Raw genomic sequence first — 17,108 nt, forward strand, 5'->3', positions numbered from 1 at the left:
CCACTAAGGTTTCACTAAGTTATACAGTTCCAGTTTTTATCCTGTTTTTCCTTCTGGTGTCATACATGCCTCAAGCTTTCCACTTTCTATCATATTCACCCTCAGCTGTGTTCATTATACTTACAAAATTGTGCTACACATCACACAGTATTATGCTATCCAGTTCTGAATCTTTACACTCAATCCTTTGGAACATTCTATACTCCTTCAGCAAATGTACAATCTCTATCCTCTGTCTACTGATAACTTATGTTCTCAACTCTCAAAGCTCATTCATTAATGTTAGTTCATATTAGTCAAACCAGATAGTATTTGTCCTTTTGTTTCTGGCTAATTTTATTCAGCATTACATCCTCAAGGTTCACCTACATTGTTGCATGTGCCGTCACTTCATTCTAATATGTAATACCTTTTCTCTCTCTTTCTACCCTTCATTTCTACACTCTTCTCTAGAATTCTCTCTCTCTCCTGTCTTTTCCTATCTGCCTGTAGTGCTCCTTTTCATATTTCTTGTACAGAAGATCTCTTGTTCACAAATTCCCCCAGTGTCTGCCGGAGAATGTTTTAAACTATCCCTCATTTTTTGGAGGAGGGCGGGGTGGGGTATGCATGGTCCAGGAATCAAAACCGGGTCTCTTGCATGGCAGGCAAGCATGCTACCACTGAACCACCTGTGCAGCCTCTCCTCATTTTTGAGGGACAGTTTTGCTGGATGTGGAATTCTTGGTTGGCTATTTTTCTTTCAGCATCTTAAACATATCATACCACTGCCTTCTCACCTCCACGATTTCTGCTGAAAAATCTGCACATAGTCTTATTGAGCTTCCTTTGTATGTGATGGATCACTTTTCTCTTGCTGCTTTCAGAATTCTCTCTGACATGTGACAGTCTGATTAGCAAGTATCTTGGAGTAGGTCTCTTCAGATGCATTCTGTTTGAGGTTCCCTGTACTTCTTGGACCTGATTTTTTTATGTTTCATAAGAGACAGAAAATTTTCAGTGATTTCCTCAATTATTCTTTCTGCTCCTTTTTCCTTCTCTTCTCCTTCTATGACACCCATAACATGTACATTCTTCACTTTGTCATTCATTCAACTCTCTGAAACCCTTCTTATACTTTTCCATTCTGTTCCCTATCTAATTGTGTATAGGATTTCAGATGTCCTCTAGTTCACTAATCCTTTCTTCTGCCTCTTCACATCTTCTGTTGTAAGTCTCCATTTGTGTTCTCTACCTCTCCCATTGCGCCTTTCATTCCCATAAGTTTCTACCATTCGTTTTTGCAAGCTTTCAATTTCTTCTTTATGGTCACTGTGTTAGTTATATTCAGTTATCAACTTGGCCAGGTGAGCATACCTAGTTTTGTTGCTGCGGACATAAGCCAATGGTACGTGAACCTCATCTGTTGCTAATCACATCTGCAGTCGGCTAGGAGGCACGTCTGCTGCAATGAGTGACATCTGACTGGCTAGTGCTTAAATGAGAGATCGCAATGTAGCACAGCTAAGCAGCTCGGCATTCCTCATCTCAACACTTGCAGCTCAGCCCAGGCCTTTGGAGATGGAGAAACAAGTCACCCTGGGGAAAGTTGCTGGAACCCAGGGACCTGGAGAGAAGATCAGCAGAAACCATCCTGTGCCTTCCACGTAAGAAAGAGCCTCAGTGGAATGTTAACTGCTTTTCTCTGAAGAACTAACCAAATAAATCCCCTTTTATTAAAAGCCAATCCATCTCTGGTGTGTTGCATTCCGGCAGCTAGCAAACTAGAACCCTAGAACCCATAGACATAACCCTATGTCTTCTTTACATCCTTCCTCTCTTTTGCCACATCTTCCCTTAACTCACTGATTTGATTTTTGAGCTGTTTTAGTATGCTTATTTAAAAATCCATAATTAGTTGTTTCAACTCCTGTATCTCCTTTAGTGAGTTAGTTTGTTCCTAGACTGGGCCATATCTTTGATTTTCCTAGTGTGACTCATAAGGTTTTTGCTGGTGTCTAGGCACTTAATTTCCTTGGTTGGTTCATTCTAGGGGTTATTTTCACTCTTTTACCTTGGGTTTTCTTTTTGGTTGGCTTTTTTCTCTATCTGTTCTTTGGCATTCAATTCAACTTATTCCAGACCTCTAGCATAGTTTCTATTCAACTGATCAGAATTTCTCATCTCTTGTTTTTCTGGTTCTTGTTGGCTACGCCTCCTTGCCCCAAAACCCAGATGCTCCCAGCACCCTGCCTCAGGGATGGAGGGCAGATACCAGGCACCACAGCAAAGTCTCTGTACATAAAACAAGTCTTTTGGGTCTCCTTCGTGCTGTTTATTTTGCTAGCCCACAAGAAAATTTTTATTTTATTTTTTTTAATTTTAGGTCACTGCTTTTAACAGTTTTTTTATCTAAGTTTATTTGAGGTCACTGCTTTTAGCAGTTGGGTCATCTGTATTTTCCAGCCAATACAGGAACAGATTCCCATACAGGGGCTCTAGACTAGTCCCAATAATTCTGATATATTTTCTGGAGACTATCTGAAAAAGTCCTTTAATTCCCTTGTGCTTTCTGTTCTGTTCAGCAGATGACAGTGTTTGATAACTTGATTGTCCTCAGATGCTGCTTATTTTGGACCTCAGGTTACCTTTGACTAGGAGGGGCTGGGATTATGGATTTCCTGTGCCCTTGCTTTGCCAGCCAAAATTAGGTGAGGCTCTCTCCCTCACTTTATTTGTGGCAGAGGACTCCCCCAGCTAACCTGGTATTCAGCCGACCACCAGGCAGGGATCAAGCTGTTGGTTGCTATTTTCTTCAGGGATAGGGAAAGGCTTTTGGACCCAAAAGCTTTGAACCCAAAGCTGGGAACACAGACCATATCCACATTTTCTCAGGCTCTATTCCTGACTGACCTGAGTCTAGAGTCATCTTCTCCTGTTCCTGGAGTCCATCTCACTGCTGTGGGAGAATTTATATTCTCTGTCCCTCATGGAAGGGATCACAGTGGCTGTTTCTTTGTGCCACACCTTTGCTGTGTGTGATCAGTGAGGGGGCAGGGAAGGGAGAGAACCATCTGCTAGTATAGAGGTTTCCTCTGTCCTCAATTATAGTTATCTCTGTCCTCAATTCATCACCTGTAGGATCCTTTTCCAGTCTGTATCTTCCTCCAGAGCTCTGAAAACTTCAGAACTGTCTTTTTCTCATTGAATGAATCCCTGGGAAGGAATTTTCAGTAATTTTATGTCACGATGTTGATGACATCACTACATGGGACAATTCCTATGGGCATCTTGGCCTCACGGATCTACCATGGGCCCAGCTGAAACTTCCTTAGAACTGTTATGCAATGTGAGACACTTCCTATTGAGTTCTCCTTCCTTCTTCTTTTTCCACAGGTGTCAGATGACATCCCAGTCTGAAGGATATTTCTGCCTACTTCTTTTTTCTCATCTTTATCTTGAAACTGTAAATACCTTGTACCCCTAAACCTGAAAAAGGCCCTGCAACTAGGGTTCACAGTTCCCATCTCGGATGATGGGAACACTGCATTATTGGTATTCCAGAACTGGGTTTCTCAGTTCCCACTTCTGATAACAGGAGCACTATGCTAATCTTTGTTATTCTCTGAAAAAACCCTTCCAATTAAGTTTCTTAGTTCCCGGGTATGCTGTTAAGACTGAGTTAAATCATACTCTTTTCCAGTCATTCCAATTTTTTCTGACAAAAGGGTCAATGAACCTGAACAATAAATAGACTTTCAAGCCTTGACCAAATGTTCCTCTGACCAAATGATCTCTAGACTAAATGATCACATTTTAGTCATATCTAGGCAATTTTGTTAACCCAAACAGAACTAGACTATACTCCCTCAATTTTTATTGTATTCCCAAATCTTTCTTATTTTCCAAAGGATCCATCAACATCTCCCTGTTTTTAATTTCTTCCTCCTTAATCATCTCCCTCTCCCTCCCTTTCTTCAATCCTAATAATGTATATAAACCTAGTTCTTACAACCTTTCATTAAACAGATTTGAGACTGAGTGGTCTTCTATCTCTGCTGGCTATTAAATCACTTTCCTTTGCAACCATACTGGTGTAATGAGTCATTCTTGCCACACCAGGCAAGGACCCAGGACCCTCAGGGCCCCCTTCAAGCCCATCCTTATGTCCCCTCTCAGGGGACTAAAATCAACACTCATTTAAAGTCTATTCTTCCTTGAAGCTGAGATTATTTCAGGTAGAAAAGTATCATGTGTCTTTCTCAAATTCTCTTCTCACTTGCCCCCAGTGGTCCCTCACAATTCTTTTGTTCCTAAACTTTCCTTTTTTCAAAAATTTAAAGTGACAGAAAACGGATATATAGTCAAAGATTAGGTAAGGAGGGTAGGAAAAAGGCAATATTATTTGCATTTCTGGTAAAATTGGAGAAAAATTTTCCAGAGTCAATAAAGAAAAGCCATTACTTGAACTTTTTGCTGTCCCCAAAATTCAGAATTTTGCAAATGAAAGGGTATCATCTTTGATACTTTCTCAACCTATTCTGCAATGCTCAAACCAACTTCTCTCTAATCCATCCACTGATCCTTGTTTCCAAAAATAGTGAATATACGTTACTCACAAGGTTAAAAAATTATACTTCAGCCTAAATGTCCATGTATTCTAAGGTTTGGGATCACTCATCTAAGATACCTGAGGTATAAACATAAAATGAGGCATCAATCCGGCAAGTGTCTTTTTCTCTTTAGGGTTACATTTCTTCATATCCAACATTATGAATTTAACTAAATATTTTGTTATGCTTTTTTCCAAGTTCTCTGACTCTGTCATTCTATAATATATACATTGCAGCACTTCTGAAAGAATTAATGTTTGAGACTTAATTTTAGATGCAAGGATGAAAGGCTGATAGTACTTCCAAATGCTATTTTATATAAGCAAATCTACAGGGATGCCTGCTTTGCCAGGAAACAGCTGCACTGGGTGCCACCCCAGACTGTGCCTCTGCCCAGCATTCGTGAGGAGATCTTCGCCATGTGCATGGACAATAGTTCTTGATCAAGGGATCATTTAATGTACTAATCATTTGCTTTCCCTTTCTAAGCTGTTCGGTTTTCCCCCCACTAGGATAATAGCGAAATACCAAAATTGACATTGGAAATATCTAGATTAAAATACTAGCTAATTTATTTATCGATAGTATAATCCCTCCAAACTTGATTGCCCTCCTTTTAAAAAGAATTGCTTTGAAATATTTCTGTTAGAATTATAAATAATAAGAGTGAAACACAGTCCAGTTCCATGAAAACAGAAGACATCAAATTTATGACCTCTTTTAACTATGACAATTGCTGAGGAAAGTTTTCATGGAACCACTCAAGCTAATGAGTAGTCAATTAGCCAGTGGTATTAAAATCATACCTATTAATGAGTAGTCATTCATAAGATGGATAAGTGTAGTGAAGGATTTAAAAAGTGTTAGAATATCTGACTGCATATTTTACTTAGTCTTTACAATGCTAAGATTAGCATTTCTGTAAATTTTTAATAAACACACAGTTCTATCTTTATTTAATACTGTAGATACAGTAACTTAAAAGAATTATTTGCATCTGAGCATTTTAGTCCAAAGTTCCTAATTTTTACTGCGTTAAAATCTTACAATATTTATATATAAATGATCATAGAAAATATGTTCTATATAATTATTACATATATAAAAGAATAGTGTTTTGCCTTGAGATGTAACCTTGAGTTATAACTATTTTTTACATCCTTTTTTTAAAAAAGCTCTGAAAATATAGAGGAATGAGGCATTAGAAGATAGATCAAGCAGAAGAGTGAGTCTCTGTAATAGTAAAGGTCAGTGTAAAATAATGAGGAAAGAACAATAGCTTAAATTGGAAAAGAGTAAAATTAATCAAATATAAGTACTGTCAATCTGAAAAAATTATCAAGCATTAATCAACATTGGATGGCATAATATGGGACATATGCTTTGTAACTGGAAGCCCCAAAATGCAGTATATTGGATCTAAGGCCTATACATTCCTAATGGGATTTGAAGAGAAATATTATGTGGGAAATGGAGAGTGTTAAGAATAGAGTAGAAACCATTCTGGCATATTTTAATCTAAACGAATAAATATCATACCCTGCTGTAATGGAACATTCAAAGGTCTGAGAATTATGAGAGCTAGATGGTATTTTTGACTCTCCAATTGAATTTGGGGTGAATTAGGATGAATTGCCTGATGTCTATGTCTATTTCCTTTTCTCTAAACTGGAGAATTTATAATTCACTTCCATCTTTAAACTGCTGTCTCAGAATATAATGTATAGAGGATTTGACCACATACACTTTGTGTTCGACTGTTTGTCTCTTTGTAAAGAGAAAAGCATAGAACAAAAACATCATTATGATTTCTTTCTTTACTCCATTTTCACATAACAGTTATCAATATTATGACCTTCACTAAATTTTCCTAGGATTTGTCTGGTGCGACAAACATTTTATTGTAGCTACAGATGCCAGACAAGGGAAGGACTAGTTTTTGCATATGGCTAGGAACTAAATCTCATTGAACCTAAGAAAATAAAGTCTGAACATGGGCCAGACGCAGGGGAGATTTTCTTTTCCAAATGTGGTGTCATTGACTCAATAGCCGGCTGAAGACGTTAGCCTTTTTTCCTATTTCTGTCACTTCAGTAGTGTTTTCTGCAGTATTTAAACTCTCAAAAGAAAATTACTTCTGTCTCAGATTCGCTCATCTCTCCCTGCAGGCAAAGCCAACCGGAAGACTGGAAATCAAATGGGCATATAATAAAGAGCTGGGAGAATGGTGACATTAGACCAATTTTAAGAATTTCTGAATCTTAAACCTCAAGTATGTTACAGAAATCATGACCCTTCTCTGTCATACACCCACACACAGATATGTGCACCATGCTATAATGACAAACCACTACCTAAAACCCGAGATGCTACCCTGCACCCCTGATCCCCATCTCAACTCTGACATTCCTGGAGAAACAAAAGTACCTGTCTGGAATTAAATTAAGCTAGAAAGTTTCTCTTAATAATAGCAATGTAACAAAAACATCTTTATAGGTGTACCTGGGCATGTTTAAGTTCATTCATTTAACAAAATAGACAACACCTATAACAAGTCAAGAACTTTTCTTGGTGTTGTCAGCAGTGAGATGGACAAGGCACAGCCTCTGTCCTTTGTATAAACAAAATACAAACTTTTAATATTTACCAGTATCATTTTGACAATTTTTTTCATGCTTGTGGTACAAAGAATGCTGTTAAGTCCAAAAACACTCCTCTTCCTCTAGAATACTTATCTAAATGACCTTTCCCAGCATGTTTTCACTAAGAAGGGACCATAGGTTGAATTCTCATCAGTGGAATAGGGCTGGAAGTGACGTGTGCCACATCCAAGCCTGGTCCCTCAAAAACCTCTCACGCATTCCCAGGTACTCTGGGGCTTCTTCTGTTCTCATTCAACTCTCCACAACGCAGAAACAATTTCCACCTTTCTGTGATGAAATGTCAATTAACAAGAGACGATAGATGACACTTCAAAAACTGTTCCCTGAAATATACTTTGGAAATATCATATATTTAGCATTGTTGTTGTGAGAAATGGAGACCACAGAGAGATTCCTTCTAACTGCCTGAAGGGCAGACTACAATGACAAACCTAAAGAAACCCACTTTGAATCACTGTTATACCTAATTCCTTACCTTATGAAAATTTCACCAAGGAGGCTATTTCTCAGCCTTCGAATAGTGGGAAAAGTGGTCTGAGTGCTTAATTACTTGTAATTAAATAAGTTAGTGTCAACAGTGACAATTTCCCACATGTAAAGTGGACAAAATTGAATAAGTGACCAAATGTCTTGAACAAAAGGCAGAGGTGAGAGAGGCAAGAGAGACAGTCACAGGAATAACAGTTTAATTGGGCCCCTATACTGTGCCTGCTTCTGTACAAGGTACTTCACATTTAATGATCACAACCACAATAGAAATTCTGGAATTATTTTCATAAAAAGAAAATGCAGAAGTAGCCTCAACACAGTTTGCCCATTGTTGGTGGAATCAATATGTGAACCCTGCTCTGATTCCAGCTCACCACACTGCTCATAGTCTACCAGCGAACACTCTTTTTATTGTCACTGTTACTTCCAGAGCAACCCTTTTTTTCTTCCAAATAAAAATACTTTCTATCTAGGAGAAAAATCTATTCAACATTTCATCTTCTATTTGATGGTGTAAAGGAAACTGGAAAATTGCCTATTTAGGGTTAGGAAAATGGAGGATATACCACAAGGATATATTGTAATTTAATGGAAAGTCCAGGATACTCTATATACCTGTAATACTAGGAAAGCAAGGCACATTCCTGAGAGAGCATTTGCTTTTCGGCATGGGGTTCAGTTTTATAATTTTAAATAGAATCTATGGGCTTACATAAAGCTAAAACTTATCCGTTTGGGAACACTGGATAGATAAGTTCTTCTAGGAATCTATAGTTTTTCCATGGCTTTGGAAAGGTAACCCTAGGCAGGTTCCTGGATATGACTTTTACACACACACACACACACACACACACACACACACACTCTCACACACATATTAATATGACAAGTTTGGCTTAACTCAAATATACTGAAAAACTATGTATTTGGGTTTGTGATTTCTTTTTTTTTACTTAACAATATGTCTTGGAGATTTCTCCATCTCAATATGCATAACTACATGAATTCTTTCTAACTACCATGTAATAGTTCTTGCACCTTAATTTATATGCATATTCCCAATAGTGAACAATTCTCCCAATTATGCTGTTACTGGCAAATCTACATGGCACCACTTTCTGCATATTTGTAAGTATTTCTTTAGATAGTTTTCTCTAAATAGAATCACTCAAAATGTGAGTTTAAATACTGATAGATTCTGTTTAATTGCACTTGAAAAGTGTGTATGACTTAGAAAACCCACCAATAGTCAAATGCAACTTTTCCATCAAACCTGCCAATCCGATAGATACCTTGTAATTATCGGTGATTTTGAGCCTCTGCCAACTTCTCATCTAGACATTTACACCTGCTCTTCTGTAAGTGGCCTGCTCATACTGAGTTGATTAAAATAGAATCTTTATCTTTTTCTATTATTGTCTCCAAACCTGGAACAAATTTTCTATATGAGCCACCTCTCTCTCTCGACAATATACCATGAAAGCCTCTACCTTGAAAGTAAACGATAAATCTGGTACAGAAAAGTTAACTTAAGAAGATAGTAATATATGTAGGAATAATTCATTTTCTAGTTAGAGAACAAATTCCAATGAGTATATACAATATAAATTACAGGAATGCTTCCCTAAATTATCTTTCTTAAACCCATTAAGAAAGCACACTTCTATAAGTTTCTGTATATGTAGATTAGAACCACCACCAGAAGGTATCGCTGATTTATTATGTCACATCACAAATAATATAATTTTGATATTCAAGCATATTTATGAAAATCCATAAGCAATGTTGTTCAATGTTTACAAATGATAAAAGCACAACTTTCAATGAAATAGTGAACTCTTTATTAAAATACAAATGGCATTGTATATGGGCGGGCCACAGTGGCTCAGCAGGCAGAGTTCTCACTTGCTATGCCCAAGCAAAAAAAAAAGAGAAAAGGCATAGTATCCATTGATTTCTAAACCGTATTTCTGTGTTGCAGCCTCTATAACTTTTTATCCTTTATTGGAAAATATAAAAAATGGGGTGCTGATAAATGCTTAACAACCAGCTCTAGAATGAAGGGATTCCTGGTTTGTATCATTTGGCAATTTTAATGGAATATATACTCTTCCTACAGCCAAATGAAGCTGTCATTGAATGTAAAGTTGAGCACAGAAGCGCAGTAGCACACCATTGCATAGTAATTACACCATACAGATTCAATACTTATAAATAACCTCGAAAGCATATATAATAGTAAAATGTAGAAGAATTTGGAAAGGACAAATATTTACTGTCTTTATTTTTAATATAATTTAATTGTAATTTTATATAGTTTCATTTTCATAATTATGTGTAATGAAAGAACACAACATTCCTGGAATTTTAATTATTGGCTCTCTGAGTTGAAACAAGTTCACTCCAGTATATGACATATTCTCAGCAAAACACATTATTGTTAAGACAAATTATTCTGACTGATTCATATGATTATTATCCATGGTCTCTAAAAACAGCAACTATAGTAAAAATAATATAAAAAAGAACAACTGTGATGTCCTTACATTTTGCATATGTATTTGAAAGTCAATATGGCAAGGCAAAATGAAGACAAAAGAGGGGATCAGAAAGTCTGCTTTCAAGTTCCAACCATATTATGAGAAATTGGATAAATTACTTACGAGAACATGTTATATTATTTGTCAAATGGATGGAAAAATACCTGTCCTTCCCACAAATAGGGTTGTTTTTGGAGTTATGAGATAGTGACCCTGAGAGCATTTTGAAAAATATGATTTTTTAAAAATATTTGGTAAAATGTTTTAAAAAGCATTTTACAATACAAGTGAGATACATAGGTTCTAAGAATTTTGCTTTAATAGTACTGAAAGGTAGAAGAATTTGTTACAGCAAGAAGGGAGTGTCTATGTTTTAATTCAACAGAGTTGAGTTCTTTCTAGAGTCTCAAAGCTCTAAAATTTGATTTGGGTATGAATGTTCTACCTTATTTTTCTTTTCCTATGACATCTACAGGACAATACTTCTCAAACAGGAATCAGCAAACTAGGGCCCACAGAGAGATTCTGGCCCAATGTTTGTTTTTATAAATAAAGTTTTATTGTAACACAGCCACATTCATGCATATAGATATTGTCTACAGCCGCTTCCAGGCTGCAACAGCAAAAGTGAGTCATTGAGACAGACTGTTTAGCTCCCAAAACCTAACATATTCACTGTTTGGCCTTTTACAGAAGAGGTTTGCCAACCCCTGTGTTCTAGTTTGCTAGCTGCCAGAATGCAATATACCAGAAACAGAATGGCTTTTAAAAAGGGGAATTTAATAAATTGCTAGTTTGCAGTTCTAAGGCTGAGAAAATGTTCCAATTAAAACAAGTCCATAGAGATGTCCAATCTAAGGCATCCAGGGAAAGATATCTTGGTTCAAGAAAGCTGATGAAGTTCAAGGTTTATCTCTCATCCAAGAAGGCATATGGTGAAAACAGTCAGAGCTTCTCTCTCAGCTGGAAGGGAATATGGCGAACACGGCATCATCTGCTAGCTTTCTCTCCTGGCTTCCGGTTTCTTGAAGCTCCCCAGGAAGCGTTTTCCTTCTTTATCTCCAAAGGTCACTGGCTCGTGGACTCTTGGCTTTGTGGTACTGCAGTATTCTCTGCTCTCTCCAAATCTCCCTCTTTCTCCAAAATGTCTCCTCTTTTAAAGGACTCCAGCAACTTATCAAGACCCACCCAAATGGGTGGAGATATGTCATCACCTAATCCCGTTTAATAACCACTCTTGATTAAATCAAATCTCCATGGAGATGACCTAATTACAGTTTCAAACATATAGTATTGAATAGGGGTTATTCTACCATTATGAAATGGGATTTTGATTAAAACATCCTTTTCTAGGGTCTATACATCCTTTCAAACCAGCATACCCTGATTTAGAGGTTCCAATCCAAATGCTGATAACTACTACTAGTGGTGACAGCAGGTTGTAAACATAGAATGAATTGTGCAAAAGTTAACATCATGCTGAGAGTATTAAGAATATTATTTGTAAGCTGCATCTCTTGAGGTGGCTTGGGCTCCCTGAATTACCTCTGGGATTGTGTTAAGCAAGCAGCAAAAAGCTAGCCAGTCCAGCCTCTAGATGCAAAGAAAAGCAGCCCAATTTTGCCTTTTGTATTAGGGTACCACTTAAGGTTTCCTTGAAAACAAAGTCCAGGCACTGCTAGAAATGCATACACATACACACACACACACACACACACACACACACACAAAATAATAACAAATTAATACAATCCAAGCTAGGATTAAAAATAATTTCCAGCCTTGGAAATAACTTGTGCCATATTGAGGCTTTAAAGCGAAACTATAACCAGGATGATGCAAATACCAGGAAACAGAAAAGGTTTTCAAAACTGAGCAATGTGTAGAAATTAAATGAGTAAGCAGGACAAACCAAGAGCAACTATAAACATACTTACCAATAACAAAGAAAACATGAATAAGCAGAAAGGTTTTGGCTTGGGCCTGCCTTTTATATAGTGTTCGTGTAGAGATGAATCAATTCTGACATGGCTGGTCTGGTTATGTCAGAGTGTGTGTGGGAAAATTAAGAAGCAGACACTAGAGGACAATCTGTAACTACTAGACAGTAAAGAACAACTTGAGTTTCACATTTAACTGATACTTCTGAATTTTCCTACTCTTCTCAGAATTATTAATAAACTAAATATTCTTAAGATTAATATCAGGAAAATGGTTAATAGTAACAGCAATTATCATAATTGTATCTAACATTTCATTGGGATTTTGCATGTACTAGACTTTTCTGACATTAATTTATTCTTCACAACACTACAGGTCAAAATAGTAGTTTTCAAATCCAGGTAGTGGTGACTTTTAAGCACATACGATCTTAACCATGATAATAAATGGTCTAATCCCAATCAGGAGAATGAAACTTATTTGCTTAAACTTACAGGACACCCTTAGAAAACCAAAATCCTGCCCTAAAGTATACAACATTGGCACTGGTCTCATTCTTCCTGATCTGGAAGGACACGAGAATGCAAAATTGTCACCACGGTCCCACAGGTCTGGGGCAATTTTCAATAAAGAAGGGAACATAAAATATATTGTACAACATTTACATCTTGTCTCTGTCCTGAAAAATCATTCTTCTTGTTTGCTTTTTATTATTCCAATAAGGGGTTAAGAAACTCATCTCTCAGGGTCCCAAGCGAAAAAGGAACAACTGTAATGTGATGCCATCATGTTCAATCATCTTATTATGAAAGGGACAGGTGAGTCATATCACCCCTTAGTGAGTCAGGGCCCTGACCACAGAGTTGGACTCTCTATCTGCCCCTAAGAAGGAAAAGGGCATGGAAAGTCAAAACACAGAAGAGGAACTCCTAACAAAGGGCTGGCTGATAAATCACTGCCAGGAGTACATAATCATTACCTAAATCAAAGTAGAAGGAGCTTGTTTAAATATAAAAACAAACAACAAATGACTGATACATGTCTTGAAAATTTTAAACCTTTCATTCAGTGCCTTACATAATGACTAAGTAAAACATGAAGACTAAAGAGAAAGACCCTCCCTGATTTTAATTTTTTAAAAAATCATAATATAATTGATATTTCAAACTACGGGGTCTTAAGTCTCATGGCTCCTCTGGCAAATACCGCCCTATGGGTTGGCTTAAAAAACAGGAGTTTACTGGCTCACAGTTTCAGAGGCTCATAAGGCTGGCTTGCTCTCAGAGTCCATAGCGGTCTGGCAAAAGCTGGAACTCCTTAGGGGTTCCTTGGTTCTTCTATCACATGGTGAAAGGTCCTCTTTGTTACGTCAGGGGAACGGGAAAACGCACTGCAACTGGAGCTGCGGAGGCTGTGCCGCCCCTCCCAACATGGCTTCCGGACACCTGACTTCCGGAGAACCGCCCCTTCCGGACACCTGACTTCCGGAGAACCACCCCCTCGTCACCTGACCCCCTTGCTTAAAAACTGCCCTTGCCACCACCCAGGTGCTGACTTACCTCCTTCTATCTCGGATTTGGTGAGTTCAGCCGGGGAGTGCAGAAATAAATCCACCCACTTTAAATTTACCTGTCTACCTTCCTTCTTTCTCACCCTTTCACCTCCTAAACCTTTCACTCTTCTTTTTTTTCCAGGTTGCACTGACTTCTCTCCCAATCTTGGCTCCTCCCCTGTTTTTCTCTTTATAAGGACTTCAGTAAACAGAATTAAGACCCATCCTGATTAGCCACACCTTAACTAAGAGCAACAGCTCCAAAAGGTCCTATTGAGGATGGATTCACACCGAGAAGAATGGCATTAAGTTTAAGCACATGTATTTTTCTAGGGCACTTAATTCATTCAACCTGCTACGGTTCACATCTCACCTTAGTTTTTTTTTTTTAGAGCCTGAAGCAGCAGTAAAGTCAGAGTAGACATTGCACACAACCATTCTGAGGGGTTCTCTCTCAAAAGTGGATTGTACAGAAAGTTTACAGACTATGACTTACCTCACAGAGACACAGCATTGACTCTCAATAGGCCCGGAGTTGGATGTAGAACTGAACTGCACATGCCGGGATCCTGCCGCTGCCTCTTTCACCAGTTTTTCTTTTCTTTTTTATTTGTCATAGTCCAGTTGGCTTGTCAGGCCAGCAGTGGCCTGACCATTGCTGCAGGGATATTTTCTGGCTGGTTAATAAACCAGAAGGCTGATGTATTAAATCATCAGTCAGTTGATTGCATCTGCAGCTGATTACATCTGCTATCAACTAAGGCATGTCTCTGTCAAGATAATCCCATCAGTTGAAGGTTTTAAGGAAGAGACTTCTTCACTGCTTCTTCAGCCAGCAAGCCTGTCCTGTGGAATTCTTCCAGACCCTTCAATGGAGCTGCCAGCTTCACAGCCTGCCCTGTAGATTTATTTTGGACTCTTCTGTTCCCACAGTTGTTGAGACTCCTTCTAAAATCTCATATTTACAGATCTTTCCTGTTGGTTCTATTTCTCTAGAGAACCCTAATACAGTAGCTTAGATATGCTTGTTCAAACTTACCATTGCACTTGCTATCCCCTCTGTCTGGAATTCTCTTGGTTCAGGTGTTAGCTCAAATGTTACCTCCTCAGTATGATGGGATTGTGCTGCTTCAATTTCCCCAGTCTCTTGTGACTATTACACTACTCTGCTTGATTTTCTTCCTAGCAGTTTTAAATATCTAATTTATCCTATTATTTATATTATTTATATACTTTCTTATTAACTAGCTTGTTAGAATTAGATACCAATATTGCAGACTTCTTGTCTTACTCACCACTATACTTGTTTCTAAAATAGTCTGTTGGTGCAAAATGTGCTAAGCATGAGCAAATTAATGAATTAATGAAATATTCCAATAAGAAATACCTATGCATGAATTTTAACATTTTTATTACCAAGCACAATGACCAGTACCTAGTAAGTCCTTTAAATATCAATTTAATAACTGGATGACTAATTAACTGTAATAAAGCACAATTGGCCGAATTGACACCAGAACCTAACCAGCCACAGAAAGATGTTCAGTATAACTAAAGCCTTCTAAGTGAGGGGAAACCAAATTGGATTTCTTTTTCTCAAATTTGCTACCTAATATGATATTTACTCATTCTTTCTAATGGTTCTTCATTTGAAGGACACAAATGAATTTGCATCCCCCTATGGGCATCCATCTAATATAAAATGTAAGCAAATAATAATAATAACAACACAATGGCTTTCCTAAACTAGGCATATCCTCTGTCAGGTTAGTGTGTTGTTACTCATTTCTCAGCTTGATTATCCTTTATCTTTTCTCCATAAATGGAGGTTGCATACTGAAAGGTTATCTGAATCCCACCCCGTAATTGTACTATTACTTCTGGCTGGTAGGGCCCCCATACAAAAGGTGAAGATATCTGTCACTTCACTTGTCCATTGTATCTAGAACCAGGTCAATGGTCCAGTTCTAGACAGTGAGCCAGAGAGAAATTCCTTTGGGAGATCAGAGAAAAGATTTTCATCCTTGAGAGAAGGACTTGAGCACAAAGAAAATACCCCATTTTTTGTGCCTTTGGACGTTATTGTATGACTATAACCTGAGTTGTGTTAGCCATCTTGTAAACGTAAAGATACAAGCCTGAGAATACAGGCCAGCAGGTTGAGGATGCCAGAGTGGAAAGATGGATGGGGTCTGGGTCCTTGATTGATTAAGTCACTATATCAATTCTAAAATCACCTTGCTTTCAAATCTCAAGTGAGAAAATAGATATGCTGTTTAAGTTAGTATTTCACTATTTGCTGGCAAAGACATCCCGACTAATGCAACCTCCTATTTCCTTCACCTGGCACAGATTAGATGCTTAACATTGTCTCAGCTTGATTTACTCATGTTATGTTTCTATTAGCTGATTAAGCAAAGGAATTAAATCTCAGGAATCTGAAGAAGCATTATCCAGGCTACATAGTGTGCAGTATCTGAATTCCACAAGTCCAAGTAAACAAAACCAAAATAGAAGAAAGCATACTTGAAGCAAGAAAACAAAAGCTAATTCAAAAATTACAACTGTTCTAGAGTAGAGTTTTATAATAGCTTTGCACATGGACACACAATGGTTTGTAGCCTCATACCTAACAGTTCCTCGGTTCTTTTGATTGCGTAACTACTAAGACTTCCTCTAATCTTTATTTTTCCCATCTTGGCATTTTTTTGCTTATAGAATCAACACTATTAAATGGAAGAAAATTCAGTCCCATAGTAATTATAAATTCAGAAACACTGACCTAGTAAATGCTCAGGAATGCTCAGAATTATTGAAAGTCTTTAGACAATCTCAAGTCTATTATCATCTGAGTTGCCTAAATTAGTTCACCATGAGGGTTTCAGAAATTGTTTTTCAGCCTATGATCCTAACATAAATTGCATCAAATAAATTTTACAAGTAAGCAATTAAGAGTGTTGAAGTATTGCTTCCGAATTCTAACCTAGTGGCAATTTAGTTCTCAGCAAGAAGACAATGTTTCTTGAAAGACAGGAATTTTCTTCTCAAATGATTGCAGGCTTTTGGAGGCATTGCTGGCAGGAGAGCTGGCTGATTGTTTAGTTCTTGAAATGGTTTTATGACTCATGAAATGGATTAGGAGGAAAATGGTTTCCCACAGCAGCTGACCAAGCTGCAAACTCCATTGGCAGCCACAGCTGGAGACCCTGGAAGAAATCTTCCAGTCATCAGGGCAGAAAACCTTGTGAATACCTCTGGCAGAAGTGATGGGTGGAATTGCAGACAGTCTAGGGTCCTGCCACACTGGCCTTGTGTGTTCTCAGTTTACCTC

The 17,108-nt window shown here is 37.7% G+C and overlaps 1 long non-coding RNA gene across 2 annotated transcripts in view; it reads right to left on the reverse strand.

Moving 5' to 3' along the window:
• LOC143684756 (uncharacterized) overlaps positions 1-13,673 on the reverse strand; it is a 588,096-nt gene extending 574,423 nt beyond the window's left edge. For both annotated transcript variants that reach the window (XR_013176149.1, XR_013176150.1), the window contains exon 1: positions 13,475-13,673. This is a non-coding gene — a long non-coding RNA (uncharacterized LOC143684756). The remainder of the gene's footprint in view (positions 1-13,474) is intronic.
• Positions 13,674-17,108: the final 3,435 nt, after the last annotated feature.

Source organism: Tamandua tetradactyla, chromosome 5 (genome assembly GCF_023851605.1).
Source record: "Tamandua tetradactyla isolate mTamTet1 chromosome 5, mTamTet1.pri, whole genome shotgun sequence".
Lineage (NCBI taxonomy): Eukaryota > Metazoa > Chordata > Mammalia > Pilosa > Myrmecophagidae > Tamandua > Tamandua tetradactyla.